At 44.8% G+C, this 14,825-nt stretch overlaps 1 long non-coding RNA gene across 1 annotated transcript in view; it reads left to right on the top strand.

Annotated features, from left to right (window-relative positions):
- LOC137536585 (uncharacterized) overlaps nucleotides 1-8,380 on the top strand; it is a 325,424-nt gene extending 317,044 nt beyond the window's left edge. Inside the window, exon 5 of the long non-coding RNA XR_011024578.1 lies at nucleotides 8,265-8,380. This is a non-coding gene — a long non-coding RNA (uncharacterized lncRNA). The remainder of the gene's footprint in view (nucleotides 1-8,264) is intronic.
- The last annotated feature ends 6,445 nt before the right edge of the window (nucleotides 8,381-14,825 follow it).

Genomic DNA, 14,825 nt, shown 5'->3' with positions numbered 1-14,825 from the left:
AGAGAAATTATCTAAGAAAACCTGTTTTAACAGAAAAGCTATATTTGTGCTTGCTTACTTGTTTTCATGTTCATGATTTAAACCGTGACTAGAGATCAGACCTGTTACATAAGCAGGCGCTAGAACAGTTGTGCCCATGTTCGTTGTGCTCATGTCTGTATCTGGGAACACAGACCTCATGAATGCTCAGTACAGGCGCACTGTAGGCATGCTTGTGCACAGTGTGTATGTATGTAGTGCTGTTATAGCGCCCATTAATGCAGGGCCGGCTTTAGGGGGGGGCGAGAGGGGGCAGAGCCCCCTCAAACAGACTCACTGCCCCCTCAAATCAGAGCCGCTCTCGCTATGCCGCTGGCTGCTTCCTGGTCCGTGGTGTGGAGCGCAGAGCGGTCATGTGATCAGTCACATGACCGCTTCTCCCTCGGACGGCTCTCCGAGACGAGTCTCTGGCTCTCTGCTGTGACGCAGGCAGTGGCGACCGTAAGAGCCACCCCGCATAGAGGAGGAGTCGATTCTCTCCAGGCCCGCCATCAGGGGGGGACATCCCCGCCGCGGCCCTGGCGGGTGTCGCCCGGCCGCCGCTCAACCCCCCCTGGCCGGTCGGGTCGCCGCTGATCTTGAGGTCTGACGCTGCTGGCAAGGTAGGGGAAGCATCGGCGGCGGCTGGGGGGGGGGGGGGCCTCCCTGTCACTCACTCACTAGCTAAAGGGGCTCCCTGTCACTCACTCACTAGCTAAAGGGGCTCCCTGTCACTCACTCACTAGCTAAAGGGCCTCCCTGTCACTCACTCACTAGCTAAAGGGGCTCCCTGTCACTCACTCACTAGCTAAAGGGGCTCCCTGTCACTCACTCACTAGCTAAAGGGGCTCCCTGTCACTCACTAGCTAAAGGGGCTCCCTGTCACTCACTCACTAGCTATAGGGGCTCCCTGTCACTCACTCACTAGCTAAAGGGGCTCCCTGTCACTCACTCACTCCCTAAAGGGCCTCCCTGTCACTCACTCACTAGCTAAAGGGGCTCCCTGTCACTCACTCACTCCCTAAAGGGCCTCCCTGTCACTCACTCACTAGCTAAAGGGGCTCCCTGTCACTCACTCACTAGCTAAAGGGGCTCCCTGTCACTCACTCACTAGCTAAAGGGGCTCCCTGTCACTCACTAGCTAAAGGGGCTCCCTGTCACTCACTCACTAGCTATAGGGGCTCCCTGTCACTCACTCACTAGCTAAAGGGGCTCCCTGTCACTCACTCACTCCCTAAAGGGCCTCCCTGTCACTCACTCACTAGCTAAAGGGGCTCCCTGTCACTCACTCACTCTCTAAAGGGCCTCCCTGTCACTCACTAGCTAAAGGGCCTCCCTGTCACTCACTAGCTAAAGGGCCTCCCTGTCACTCACTAGCTAAAGGGGCTCCCTGTCACTCACTCACTCCCTAAAGGGGCTCCCTGTCACTCACTCACTCCCTAAAGGGACTCCCTGTCACTCACTCACTACCTAAAGGGGCTCCCTGTCACTCACTCACTACCTAAAAGGGCTCCATGTCACTCACTACCTAACCTGGGGTAGTGTTGGGCGAACACCTGGATGTTCGGGTTCGGGCCGAACAGGCCGAACATGGGCCAGATGTTCGGCATGTTCGGCCCGAACGCCGAACTCAATGGGAGTCAATGGGACCCCCGAACATGCCCATTTTGGGGGCCCTATGGGGTCGCAGGCATAAGGGGGGAGCATGCCCCGGTCGCGGGGGGGGTCGGAAATTCCCCCCACCCCCTCCGCTAGCGCTCCCCCCTCTGCCCGCTTCCCCATACAAAAAGTTTAAATCAAGTTCAATAGTACCTGGGCTGGTGGCATTGGCTGGCAGTGGAGTGAGGAGGAGGAGGAGTCCGAATAGCAGAGTGACGTTGAGGCCGGGCAGCGGGCGGTTCAGCGCTAGTACCCTTGTGGTACTTCCGCCCTTTCTCTGACCTCACGTCCTCTGCGTGATGACGCATACGAGGGTACGCGTGATGCGTACCCTCGTATGCAGAGGACGTGAGGTCAGAGAAAGGGCGGAAGTACCACAAGGGTACTAGCGCTGAACCGCCCGCTGCCCGGCCTCAACGTCACTCTGCTACTCGGACTCCTCCTCCTCCTCACTCCACTGCCAGCCAATGCCACCAGCCCAGGTACACTACTATTGAACTTGATTTAAACTTTTTTTATGGGGAAGCGGGCAGAGGGGGGAGCGCTAGCGGAGGGGGTGGGGGGAATTTCCGACCCCCCCCGCGATCGGGGCATGCTCCCCCCTTATGCCTGCGACCCCATAGGGGGGCCGTATTGCGGCCTGTTCGGGGGCATACAGAAGTTCGGGGCGAACCCGAACTTAAAAGGCCGAACACCATCAGGTGTTCGGCCGAACTCGAACATCACCCGAACAGGGTGATGTTCTGCAGAACCCGAACAGTGGCGAACACTGTTCGCCCAACACTAACCTGGGGGTCCCTGTCAGAATCCAGGTGAGAGGTGTCTACCATAATAAGGGGTCATTCTGCCTATTTATGTGAAATGCTGTCTATTTATGTGCCTCATGACTGCTGAATTTGTCTTGTTGGGGGCCTCATGATTTGTTGGAGGCCTCATGGTTTGTTGGGGGCCTCATGATTGCTGAATTTGTCTTGTTGGGGGCCTCATGATTGCTGAATTTGTCTTGTTGGGGGCCTCATGATTGCTGAATTTGTCTTGTTGGGGGCCTCATGGTTTGTTGGGGGCCTCATGATTGCTGAATTTGTCTTGTTGGGGGTCACATGATTGCTAACTGCGAGACTATGGGAAAAGCTGAATCATTACCATATGAGACAATAGCATTAAACCTACTTTTTTAGCTTTTTTAAACAGAAAATAAAACTGGGAGGTTCTAAAAAAATGATGGAGCACTTCCTCCTTCCGGCTTGAAGGAGGAAGTGCTCGATATCGAGGCTTGCAACGCGTCCATTCGGACACTTGCACCTCGTTGAAATGCTGGGCGGAGAGCGGCGTTCTGGGTAATTAACCCCACTGCATCTAGCCGCTCAGCTGTGGCAATTAGAGCTAACTTGAATCACGAGTATCCACCGTGGTTATTCGTGATTAATTTGTTAGCATTTGAAGAAAATTATTTCTGTGTTACACCTGAGAACATTTTTTTGATAATCTGCAGTGCGCAGAACTGTATTTGTGGTAGAAAAAAACACGCAATATCAGCATATTAGCATTTGACGAAAAATATTTCTGTGTTACACCTGAGAACATTTTTTTCGATAATCTGCAGTGCGCAGAGCTGTATTTGTGCTAAAAAGAGCAGAGCTCAAACTTCCCTGGCAGACCTTTAAAGGACTTCCGAGGCCAAAAAGAAGAAAATGACACTATACCTTTTTATTATCAGAATCCATGGAGGACGTCCAGCGCGTCCTCCGCACCGAAAAGGGCTGCAATGACGGCGGAACGGTGCGGAGGACGCGCTGGACGTCCTCCGTGGATTCAGATATTAAAAAGGTATAGTGTCATTTTCTTGTTTTTGGCCTCGGAAGTCCTTTAACACCACTGTAAGGTCATGACATGTTTATTTGGCCCCACCCATGACCACGCCCACAGTCTGCTGCATGACCACGCCCATTTTTTGGCGCGCCGCGCTAAGCGCGGCGCTGGGTTTTTGTATGCCCCCTGCACATTTCTGTCTGCCCCCTCATATGTGCCTGTCTAGAACCGGCCCCGCATTAATGTAACAGGCTTAATGTCTAGTAACTGTGGTGTATCTAGAGGGGTGCAGGTATGGCTTGTGCCATGGGCACCATGCCTGCCCCATGGCACCACAACACCTCTCTGTGTTGCCCTGGCTGCCTCCCCTCCTTGTGCCAACCCCGCCACCACTGCCTGAGCTACTACTCAAGTACCAGACCTCAGATCAGCAGGGCCAGCAGAGACATAATGCACACATGCTACCCACACCCAGTGTATGCACTCCAAATGCAGAAATGACATCATTGGTCACTTGCTGCTTTTGGAGTACACTGGACGCAGGTAGTGGGTGCACAGTGTGCCCCCCTCTGTCTTTGCTGTCACCGCAGATTTGAAAGGAGACGATGTGCAATTTCAGTGTTTGCCATAGGCGCCGTATTACCCAGATACACCTCTGTCTAGTAATCCATAACTAATCAAAGTGCGCATCTGAGATCTATTAACCTCCTTGGCGGTAACCCCGTGTGTGACACGGGGTAAGCCGCCGGAGGGTGCCGCTCAGGCCCTGCTGGGCCGATTTACATAATTTTTTCTTTGCTGGACGCAGCTAGCACTTTGCTAGCTGCGCCAGCACCCCGATCGCCGCCGCCGCGCGCACGATCGCCGCTATCCGGTGCGGCGCGCGGCCCCCCCCCCCAGACCCCGAGCGCTGCCTGGCCAATCAGTGCCAGGCAGCGCCGAGGGGTGGATCGGGTCTCCCAATGACGTCCCGACGTCGCTGATGTCGGTGACGTCATCCCGCCCCGTCGCCATGGCGACGGGGGAAGCCCTCCAGGAAATCCCGTTCTTTGAACGGGATTTCCTGATTGGTGATCGCCGAAGGCGATCGAAGCGGGCGGGGGGATGCCGCTGAGCAGCGGCTATCATGTAGCGAGCCCTCGGCTCGCTACATGATTAAAAAAAAAAAATTTTTTAAAAACTGCTGCGCTTCCCCCTGGCGGTATTTTTCATACCGCCAAGGGGGTTAAAGAAAATGCAAACAGAGAGGTAAAAGACCTGATGGTGCTGCCTACCTCTGCCCTGATAGTGACTTTTATAGATGTGCCCCCTACTATCTTTGTCGGTGAGGAGGGGGCCAGAGGAGAATGGGGGGGGGGGAAGTGGGGCGTGGGTAGTGGTGGGCATCAGGACAGCTTCCAGTACATGCCTGCTCCCTACTTAGTTCAACTCTGGTATCTTTTAAAATAAGCCCGAGGAGAAAATAAACTGATGAGATTGTATTTATATATTGTATTTGACTTTTTTTTATTTCATATTTACACGTTTACAAACTATATATTTGTTGCCTCTGCTCAGTGCCAGTCTAATAAGTGTCCTAGAGTTAGAAAAAGGTCAATAGTTCATGTATGTAAAATGAACTCTTTCCGGCTGCAATATAAAGCAATTAAAACAGCCTAGTTATTAACTACTTCTGGATCCTTGCTACGCATATCTACTCCTCTGTATACTTCACTTATGGATCAGGGGTGTAGATATGGGTATTGTTTACTTACTGCCGCATTCACGATCCTCGCACCGTTTTCGTTCACCTCACCGTTACAATCCTCTTCTTCTGTGATTTGGGGTATGGAAACAGCTGTTCCCAACCCCAATCACTGTGCCTGTGATGACTCAGAGCCTGCAGCAAGGAGACGCATGCTCTCATTAAAAAAAAAACAGATGCTTCCTTGTTTCTATTTATAGAACATGGTTAGTGTAACACCATCTTGTGGCCAAAAAGTAAAAATATACTCAAATACACCATTATACACTTGTACTTAGAAAAATTATTATTATTTTTTATTTTATTTTTTAACCCCTTCCACCCCTGCCCCATAGTTGCCAAAATAAAAAATTGCATAATTAAATTTTTTTTTTTACATAAATCGTTACCTTAGGGACTTTTTTAATATGTGTGTCATGAGAGTATATTACTGCTAATTTTGCAAATAAAGTCTTGTAATAAGTTATGTAGTATTAAAAATCACTAAATGGTAAAAAAAATACCCCTTTCCAGATGAAATTTTATCGCCTTATGTTTTACTAGGGGCACAATTTAAATGTTATAATAACCGGGACAAATAGACAAAATAAAACGTGTGGATTTTATGTATCGAAGCACATTTTATTTTTTAAACTGTAATGGCTGAAAACTAAGAAATAATATTTTTTTTCCTTTTTTTTTTTTCTTGTTATTCCCTTCACAATGCATATAAAATAAAATAATTCTTAGCAAAAAGTACCACCTAATCAAAGCCTAATTTGTGGCTAAAAACTATATTTAGATCATTTCAGTGTGATAAGTAACTATAAAGTTATTGGTGAATGAATGGAAGGAGCATTAAAATGTGAAAATTATTTTGGTCTTTAAGGGGAAAAAACAATAAACCTGAAGTGGTTAATATGTTTTGCACTGTACATACACATGTTTATCTCATCACGTCACATCTCACCTCGGGTACACTTTAAAGGGAAGGTCCAAGCAACCTAAAAATAAAAAAATCCACTTACCTGGGACTTCCTCCAACCCCTGGCAGCCGTCCTGTGCCCATGCCGCATACATGATACAATTTTTAGGGCATTTTTTGACCAGAGGAATCTGATAAATGTTTCCGCTTGATTGAATAATTAGAACATTTAAAATGATATACCATACATTTATGATCGTCTTTTCCCAAATTATCAAACCTATTTTTCTATGATTTTTTTTTCCAACAAATCTAATCAGATTTTTAACGGGAAAAAAAAAATGAAATAGCGATCTTTTTTGCTAGATCAAAAGAAAATGTATTTTCAATTACTCATACAATGGATTGTTTTTATAAAAAACATGTAAAATAGATCAATTTGATTGAGCCTTTAGGTACACAAAAGAAAATTTGACAGCTTTCCCTCTGTGCACAAAAAGTTTACTTTTGATGCAGAGAGCAGAGCAATGCAAACTTTTTTTTTTAATTGTTCATTGCATCATCAGGACCAGAAGGTAAGCTCAAAAAGTAAAAGGGGAGCAACTTTATCGTAATCTTCCTAACTATAGTACTTCTGTTGGGTACAGCTCTGGGGAAAAACATGCAATTTTCAATGAAGAAAAAGCTTTTATATTACTTTATCATCCAATGCTTGTATTATGTTGTGCAATTTCATCAGTACATTTCATCAGTAAATATACATACACAAACAAACAGTCATAATTAATGTAACTTTTTTTTGAGGAGGGGGGGGGGGGGTGAGGGTTCTATGTTTTAAATTCACATTTTACATATCTGATGGACGATGGAAGTCTGTGCCTTGATCTTGCCCTTGTCAGTGTATGTGAGAAAAACTGGGGATTGCCTTGATACATTCTATTTCTTAGTGTAAATTTTACTGTTCTGGGTTGCAAATTAAATTACCGGTACCGGAAGTTGCTATGGGCAGCAAGCATACACACTTTCCACGCATGAAGTCTGAGGTGCAAGTTTATTTCTCACTACAAGACCAATATTTGGTCAAGCGGAGGCTAGTAAAACAAACCTGAAAAGAGATGATGACAGTTGACCAATTAGAGAAACTTAGTTGGGCTAAATATTCAGACAGGATGGGGTAGGCTTGCAGCAATCTTCCCACCTATCACTGACCCATTCCCTCCTCTTCACCACCCCATTTACTTCCCTTAAAGAGAACCCGAGGTGGGTTTTAAGAAACCTATTAGGACACAGAGGCTGGTTGTGCGTAACTGCATACTATCACCAGCCTCTGTTACTATACTGTGCCCCCCAAGGCCCCCCCCTGCACTCTGTCCGCCTTCCCCAAAAAACTATGTGCTAGCGACATGCAGCTTGTCGCTAGCAGGCTGTTTACATCCAGGATGTCACTCTCCGCTGCTCCCCCGCTTCCTCTATATAGCCCCCCACCTGCATCCCTTCCCTCCCTGCCTCTGTTGGCTGATTGGAGGGAAGGGACGCAGGCAGGGAGCGAAGGATAGAAGAGGCGAGGGAGTGGCGGAGAGCGACATCCTGGATGTAAACAGCCTGCTAGCGACACGCTGCATTTTTTAGGGAGGGGGCGACAGCAGAGCGCAGGGGGGTTTGGGGGGGCATGGTATAGTAACAGAGACTGGTGATAGTATGCACAACCAGCCTCTGTGTCCTAAAAGCTTCCTTAAAACCCACCTCGGGTTCTCTTTAAGATGAGTGATACACAAAGGAAGGATCATGCACTCTATGCTTTACGCACAGATTTCTGGGTCATGCGACTGACTTTTCCAAAGGGAATTTTTCTGGAATGGCTGCATCAAATGTGAAAGCTGAGTGAATAATCTTTTCTGGAATGAAAAATCTAGGACGGTTAACTACGCCTTTAAAATGGGCTTTAATTGGCAGTTATTTTATTTCTAGTAAAGGTTAGATGATAAAATATCATATAGTCATTCTAAGAGGACCTAGAAGGTTATCACGTATACGAATAATGATGTATCCTGTATGTATTCTATAGAATTGCTTGTGTATTGTTAATTATGTTTTCCATTGACGCCTTACAGTATGATTCTATTCTTCTAGGCACATAACCTGAAGAATTGAGTCCTTCAAGATGCTTTGAAAAGTGCCAATAAAGCTTCTTATTATTATTTTGATGTTCCCTTACTCGAGATAAGTACTCCACTTGCCTTCCTTGTTCAACCATTTATTATTATACCTTCGCTTGGGTGCCCCTATAACATACTGTACAGTATATAACCATATGTTAAGAATATGAAGGTTTTAAAATGTTATGTTAGAAATTAAGACCATTTGTTGATGGTGTAGAATGAGGAGAACAATTCTTATCATTTCAAATAACTTGCATCCTTTGTGAACTTTGTATGGACGAGCTCTTGCTGGCTGTTCCGCCCATTCTAAGAAAAAAGAAATGAAGCTTTATTGTGACTTATATTGCTTCTGCCCTTGTTCCAAGATAACAAGCTGTGTTGCCAGTTGGATAAATGGCTCTCTATATATTTTGGCCATGCTATATTCCAGCGGTCAGTTCAGAATGCCCAGCTGGTCACCTGCATATAAAGCAATGATTTATTGGTCTTTTTCATCCATTGCAAAAATGAGGAATACATTATTTTATACTTTGTAAGGAAGTAGGGAGGTGCAAATACCTTCTCCCTCTGCAGGATGGACTTTTTCTGTCCAAAACTGACATGTTACAAAAACGATATATTTTCCAGATGGACTCAATTTTAACATTTAAATGAAATTTCGCAACACATATACGAAGAAAATGGATATACTTCCCCTTCATCCACTTATTAGCAGTAGGTTGTTTACATACATTGTACAGGAATGCTCCCGGTTGCGATAGGATGTATATAAATGTCATGTAAAGACTAATGACAGACTCTTGTTTCAGGGAAGTGACTGGAGTCTGTTTCATTCGGTCTAGCCTACAACCAGACTTCAGTGTAATGCTATATTCAGAATATCTGAAGCCTTTATTGCATTATACTTATTGTTTTAAATTGGGCCCAGGGAAACATTCTGCTAGAGCAATAACAGGCAGGCAGCATTTTATGAGGGAATTTGTCCATACACTGGGGTCCAGTAGAGAAAATGGATGCTGATCCTACAAGTGCTGAGCAAAAAACTTGCAAGTAACCACAAAAAGAGTGAATTAAATCCAGCCAATAAAAGTATCAAGATGCTGGTTAATAAACGAGTTTCCAGCTAAATGATCAGCAACTACTGGGTTTAATTGGCTCAGTCAGTTTCCAGTCAGTGGGAATTTGCATGTTAGCCTAGTTTTTTGACTGTCACTAGTTGCTATTATGGGCCATAATAACCTCTCTTTCCATTTTTCTATACACTCTATAGCCCCTGATTCACTAAACAGCAGTAAAAATGTCATGAACAGCCCATAGCAGTTTTATCAGTGTTTTTCCTAGCAGCATAACGTGCGTTACAAACAGCACAATTAGTTATGTGCAAAACACATATAACACATATAACACACATTGGCCTCAATTCACTAAGCTTTATCAAAAACTTTATCGAACGTTTGATAATTTACCTCATGTGTAAAATCTAATCTTGAATTCAATTAAGTGTTATAGATTTATTGAACGTTTTATCGATAAAAAGAGGGGGTTTTACCCCCCAAATCCCCCCTGCAAAATCCACAAATTTCTTGGTTGTGGATTCTGCTGCTCATGGAGGCAGAGATATGAGCTCCAGCTCTGCCTCCATGCGCGTCAATCACCACACGGATCTCCGCCTCTCCCCGCCCCTCTCTGTGAAGGCAGATTGAGAGGGGCGGGACAGAGGCGGCGATCAGCCCGGATTGATGCACTGAGAGGCAGAGCTGCAGCTGAAAGATCTGCCTCTTCACGAGCTCTCCCTGGGCACCACGGAGGAGATTTGGGGGGGGGGGGGGGGGGGGTAAAAACCCCTACCCCTCGTTTTGCTGTGGGATAGCGGTGGTTTAGCACTATGTAAGGTGCTTTATAGTAATCACATGCTAGTTCATTTACTTCAGTCTCTCTTTTTAAAACAGGCTTGTCAGCAACAAAATCGAATTCCATTTACCTACTGCTCTATGTTTATTATGTGATCTACATGAGGTCTGCATGGCAAGCATTCCAATATAATCATACACATTTCTAATGTATTGCATCTTATTTCTTTCAACCTGTCTCTATTGGGGTACATTGCCAAGGAGAGAGAAACTTGTTATGTTCCCTCCCAAATCCCTACTCCTCACTGCTTGGCTTAGGGCAGTACAGTGGGACATGAGGCTGAGAAGGGAAATACACCTCACCCCTCTGCAGAAGCTGCTGAAATACAATCTATGCTGTGCTCACGTGTTTACAAAGCAAACTAGATATGGCAGTGCAGTTACTAGGAGAAAAAAAAGATTAATGGAGGAAATTACATCAGAATTGGCGACAGTCAGAGGCAGTAGAGACGGAAAATGCTTTATTTACTGTATAAAATTCACTGAAATCAAAACGTGTAGAGTGTGACGAACATGATATCACCCTCCAATTCCTGTTCCCTATGCCGCACTTTACCATTCAGCCTCAGACCTGAGGGAATTCTGAAGGCATTCAGCGCTGCTGGCAAAGTAACCCTTTGGATTGGTTGGTAAGTCCACACACAGTACAATTTTGATTGTAGGCACAAGCGATACAATCTGCGATCTCATATACAGATCAGGTTGCTGCCACCAAGTACGAATTGCTAATACGCAAATCTATCTCTAGCTAAATCCTGTAGAAAAAAAAAGGTTAATTCAACCACTTTTCTAGAGATGGCAAAATATAACAAAATTAATAAAATGGTTATGGTAACGTTTTCCTTAGGAGACGCAAAACTCTTTGCAGAGCTTTCAGAACAAGCACTTAGACCAACGGTTTTTAATCATTTATTTTATAATAAAATCATGTATAAACTAAATACAGCAATTTAAACAGATCGATACAGTTAAAATAATAAAGGATTAAACGTGGAAGTAACTAGTTATAGTCCGAGCAGTGTGTCAAGTTACTGTGCCCTTTGAATTGTTAGTCCAAAACAGAAGATATAATAGTCCCATTATGGAAAGTTTTAAAGGTAAAAGCCCATGGTTAAACAGCCAAATCCTTGATGTTATACAGATAGGCTGGGACTGTTCTCTCACAGCCTGTTTGTCCTGCAGTTTTAGGTCCTTTTCACTGGACGGTGGAGTTGGTAATGGGAGAAGTGCATTTTTCTGCTACCTGCTCCAGCCTCACCCTTTGTCATGTCAGGCAAAGGGTGAGGCATCAAAGAAAACTGCCTGGGCATTTTTCTTCTGATGCTGTGCAAAGCATGATGGGGTTTCTGATGATGTTGTTCTCATTGCCTAGCAACTGGGAGGGGTGATCAGGACACAGGACAGATGGAACTGCGTCTCATGCTCCCTGTCACCTCCTTTCAACCAAAAAGATGGCTGCTTCCATGAAATCACAAACATTTGCCTGTTCTTTTAAAACAGGCTGGGTAACAGATTATATTACCTATCTATTTTAATTAACATAACTAATGTAACTTAATGACAGTATGTTTGTTTAGGCTGAAGTTCACCTTTAAGTTTTGGCAGGTATGCTACCTAACTGGCTATTTACTTTTGCCCATAATGTCTTTGGAGTGATTGCAGACACCCATGTTCCTGCCAGAACTAATCTGTGTTTTCCACTTGGGAGCTGTATACTGCATGAGTAGATAAAGGGTAAGTGCTAAAACCAAACTGCACCTGACTTGTATATGGCTGCAGAAAAAGCTTCCCAGCAGTTTTAAAAGGAAATACTGTGCTATTACTTCTCCAGCACAAATACAACAGGAGTTGAAAAACAAATGCAAAAGATTAGGGATGGTCAGTGAGAAGCCAATCATTTCGAGTTGATGCAGGATTATGCAAGTCTTGTATGCAAATGTATGCACCTTGAACATTACCCAGTCAAATTCTGCTGAGGTAAAGTTGATTGGTCCATTTTCCAGCTGCATAAATTTGCTTAAAAATTTGCATAATCCTGCATCAATTAGAATTATTTGCATCTCATTGACCATCCCTACAAAAGAGACATTGATTCCACAAATTGCAGTTTATGTTGGCAGGTATGCCACAAACAGTGTAAAAATTTCTTTTTTTTTCTTGTAAGTAATCCATTTAATATGGACTTGGTTGCCAGGGTTCACCTTGAAAACTTCCCCTATTCACTGTTATCCAAGTATTATGAATGGCTAGACTGTGCCAAGTATAATTTTTCCTTCCTAAAACTTTTTTTTTTTAATCATTTTTATTTTTTCAGCTTCACATGAGCAAGAAGTTACCTTCATTTTGAATCACAGTAAATGAATATGCAAATAATTCTGTAAAATCTCCTTAAAATCCAGGCATAGATCCAAAAGAACTCATTCTTAACACACCTATAGCTTATTAATTTTACAAGGCCATATTATCCAACTTGCAGACAGCTATTTCAATCTGACTCAACCTTCATCAGGGCAAGATATGGAAGGATAAGGCTCTGTCTTAGGATCTGGGATGATAGGACTCTGTAAAATTAATCAGCAGTAGATGTATCCATAGAAAAATAATGTTGTTTAACTGACCAGGAAAAAATGTACTTCACATAACTTTTGCAGTATGGAGCTTCTGGGACCATTTGAAACCTTCTAAAAAAAATCCACAGACTCCTATTGGTTCTTCTCATTCTTAATCACTTAAAGTAAACCTGAGACATTGCCATGAAAAGGATGAATTCTTACTTGGGGCTTCCTCCAGCCCCCTGTAGGCTGTGGGCTTCCTCGAAGCACTCCAATAGTGCATTAAAACTTTTAATAAAAATATGCAATACAGTATTGCACTTACATTCCAGTTGCTTTAAAATCAGCGTGTTTGTGGCCTGCCCACGATCATTCACCACTGCCGCGGTCTGGCCAGGACCCGGGGCTGCTCCAATGTTTCTCCACTGCTGCGGTGTAGCGTGGAGGGGAAGAGGGGGGCGTGGCCGCTCCACGTCACTACGGTTTTGACGTATACCACACCTTCATCAGGCCTGATGAAGGCATGGTATATGCCAAAACCGGTAGTGGCAGTGACGTGGAGCGGCCACACCCCCTCTTCCCCTTCTCGCTACACCGCAGCAGTGGAGAAACACTGGAGCGGCCCCGGGTCCTGGCCAGACCGTAGCAGAGGTGAATGATCGGGGGCAGGCCACAAACACGCTGATTTTAAAGCAACTGGAATGTAAGTGCAATACTGTATTGCATATTTTATTACAAGTTTTAATGCACCATTGGAGTGCTTCTTTTCCTCTTTTTCAGTTGGGTATTTTACCTGGGCTATCAGTGGATGAACAGACGGGACTGGATGGAAACTAAGGGAGCCCACAGACTACAGGGGGCTGGAAGAAGCATAAGGGAAGTGTAAATCCCTTTCATTGCAAAGTCTCAAGTACACGTTAACTGGGTGCTTTATAACACTGTGAAGAAGACTATACCGCATACAAACAGTGTGCCTCTGCCTATCAATGCACTATATACAGCTCTTGAATCAGTATGAGGACACTCTGCTGTCATAGCAGCTGAATGTCATCACTGGTCTTCAGTAATCTTGTTGGAGCCAGACATGATGAATGCATGATTTTATGTATTTTTAAAGCCTGCGATAAACACATTTTTCTTCTACATGACAAGATTGTCATACTATAATCCCATTCTTTTCTGAAATTAATTATTTTTGCTTCTCTTCATACAATCGTCTTCATTTTTTCTCCACTGAATTTACTTTTTTCCCCTCTATAGAATGTTTAAGGTGGAATACATGAAGTCCCTATGGAATATATTGCTGTATTATAAAAACAGTTCTGTAAGGGAGTGCAACACTTGTGACTAGGCTTATTATGCCTTCAACAAGATAGTCATGGCAACATTTGTATGCCGTATGCTTAGTTGGAGGCTGGTGGATATCAACCTATTCATTTAGAACTCATGTATGTTAGTTTTTTTGCCCCCCCCCCCCCCCATTCCTCCTGCCTATCACCACACACGTCCTGCTGGGGCTTCAAGCTGGGTCTCCATCATCTTTTGACACAGGGCTGCCTTGTTATGACAGTGGTCCTATCTCCTGCTATTAATTTAGGGGGAAAGGGGTGGTGTTTGCACTATTCACCCCCACCATGTACAGCCAGCAGGTGAGGGACGGATCAGTGAATAATGGTGCACAGCGCCTATGCATATAAATGGCGCCGCATTAAAAAGATACGCTTATCGCTATTTATCGTTAGTACTGCATAATAATGGCGCACAGGGAAAAAAGAAGAAAAACGGACACAGTATCGTTATTTATCAATAGCGCCCTACATAAGCCAAACTGCAGACGTTATTTAAATGCAAAACGGTGAATGGATTTAATGTAACACTGTCAAGGTTAGGATTAGGCACCACTGGGGGGGTCTTAGGGTTAGGCACCATCAGGGGGGTGGTTAGGGTTAGGCACCACCAGGGGGGTGGTTAGGGTTAGGCACCACCAGGTGGGGTCTTAGGGTTAGGAACCCCCAGGGGGTCTTAGGGTTAGGCACCACCAGGGGGGTCTTAAGGTTAGGCACCACCAGG

The sequence above is a fragment of the Hyperolius riggenbachi genome, chromosome 10 (genome assembly GCF_040937935.1).
Source record: "Hyperolius riggenbachi isolate aHypRig1 chromosome 10, aHypRig1.pri, whole genome shotgun sequence".
Taxonomy (NCBI): Eukaryota; Metazoa; Chordata; class Amphibia; order Anura; family Hyperoliidae; genus Hyperolius; species Hyperolius riggenbachi.
The sequence above is the reverse complement of the archived record's forward strand: the minus strand, read 5'-3'. Positions and strand labels throughout refer to the sequence as shown.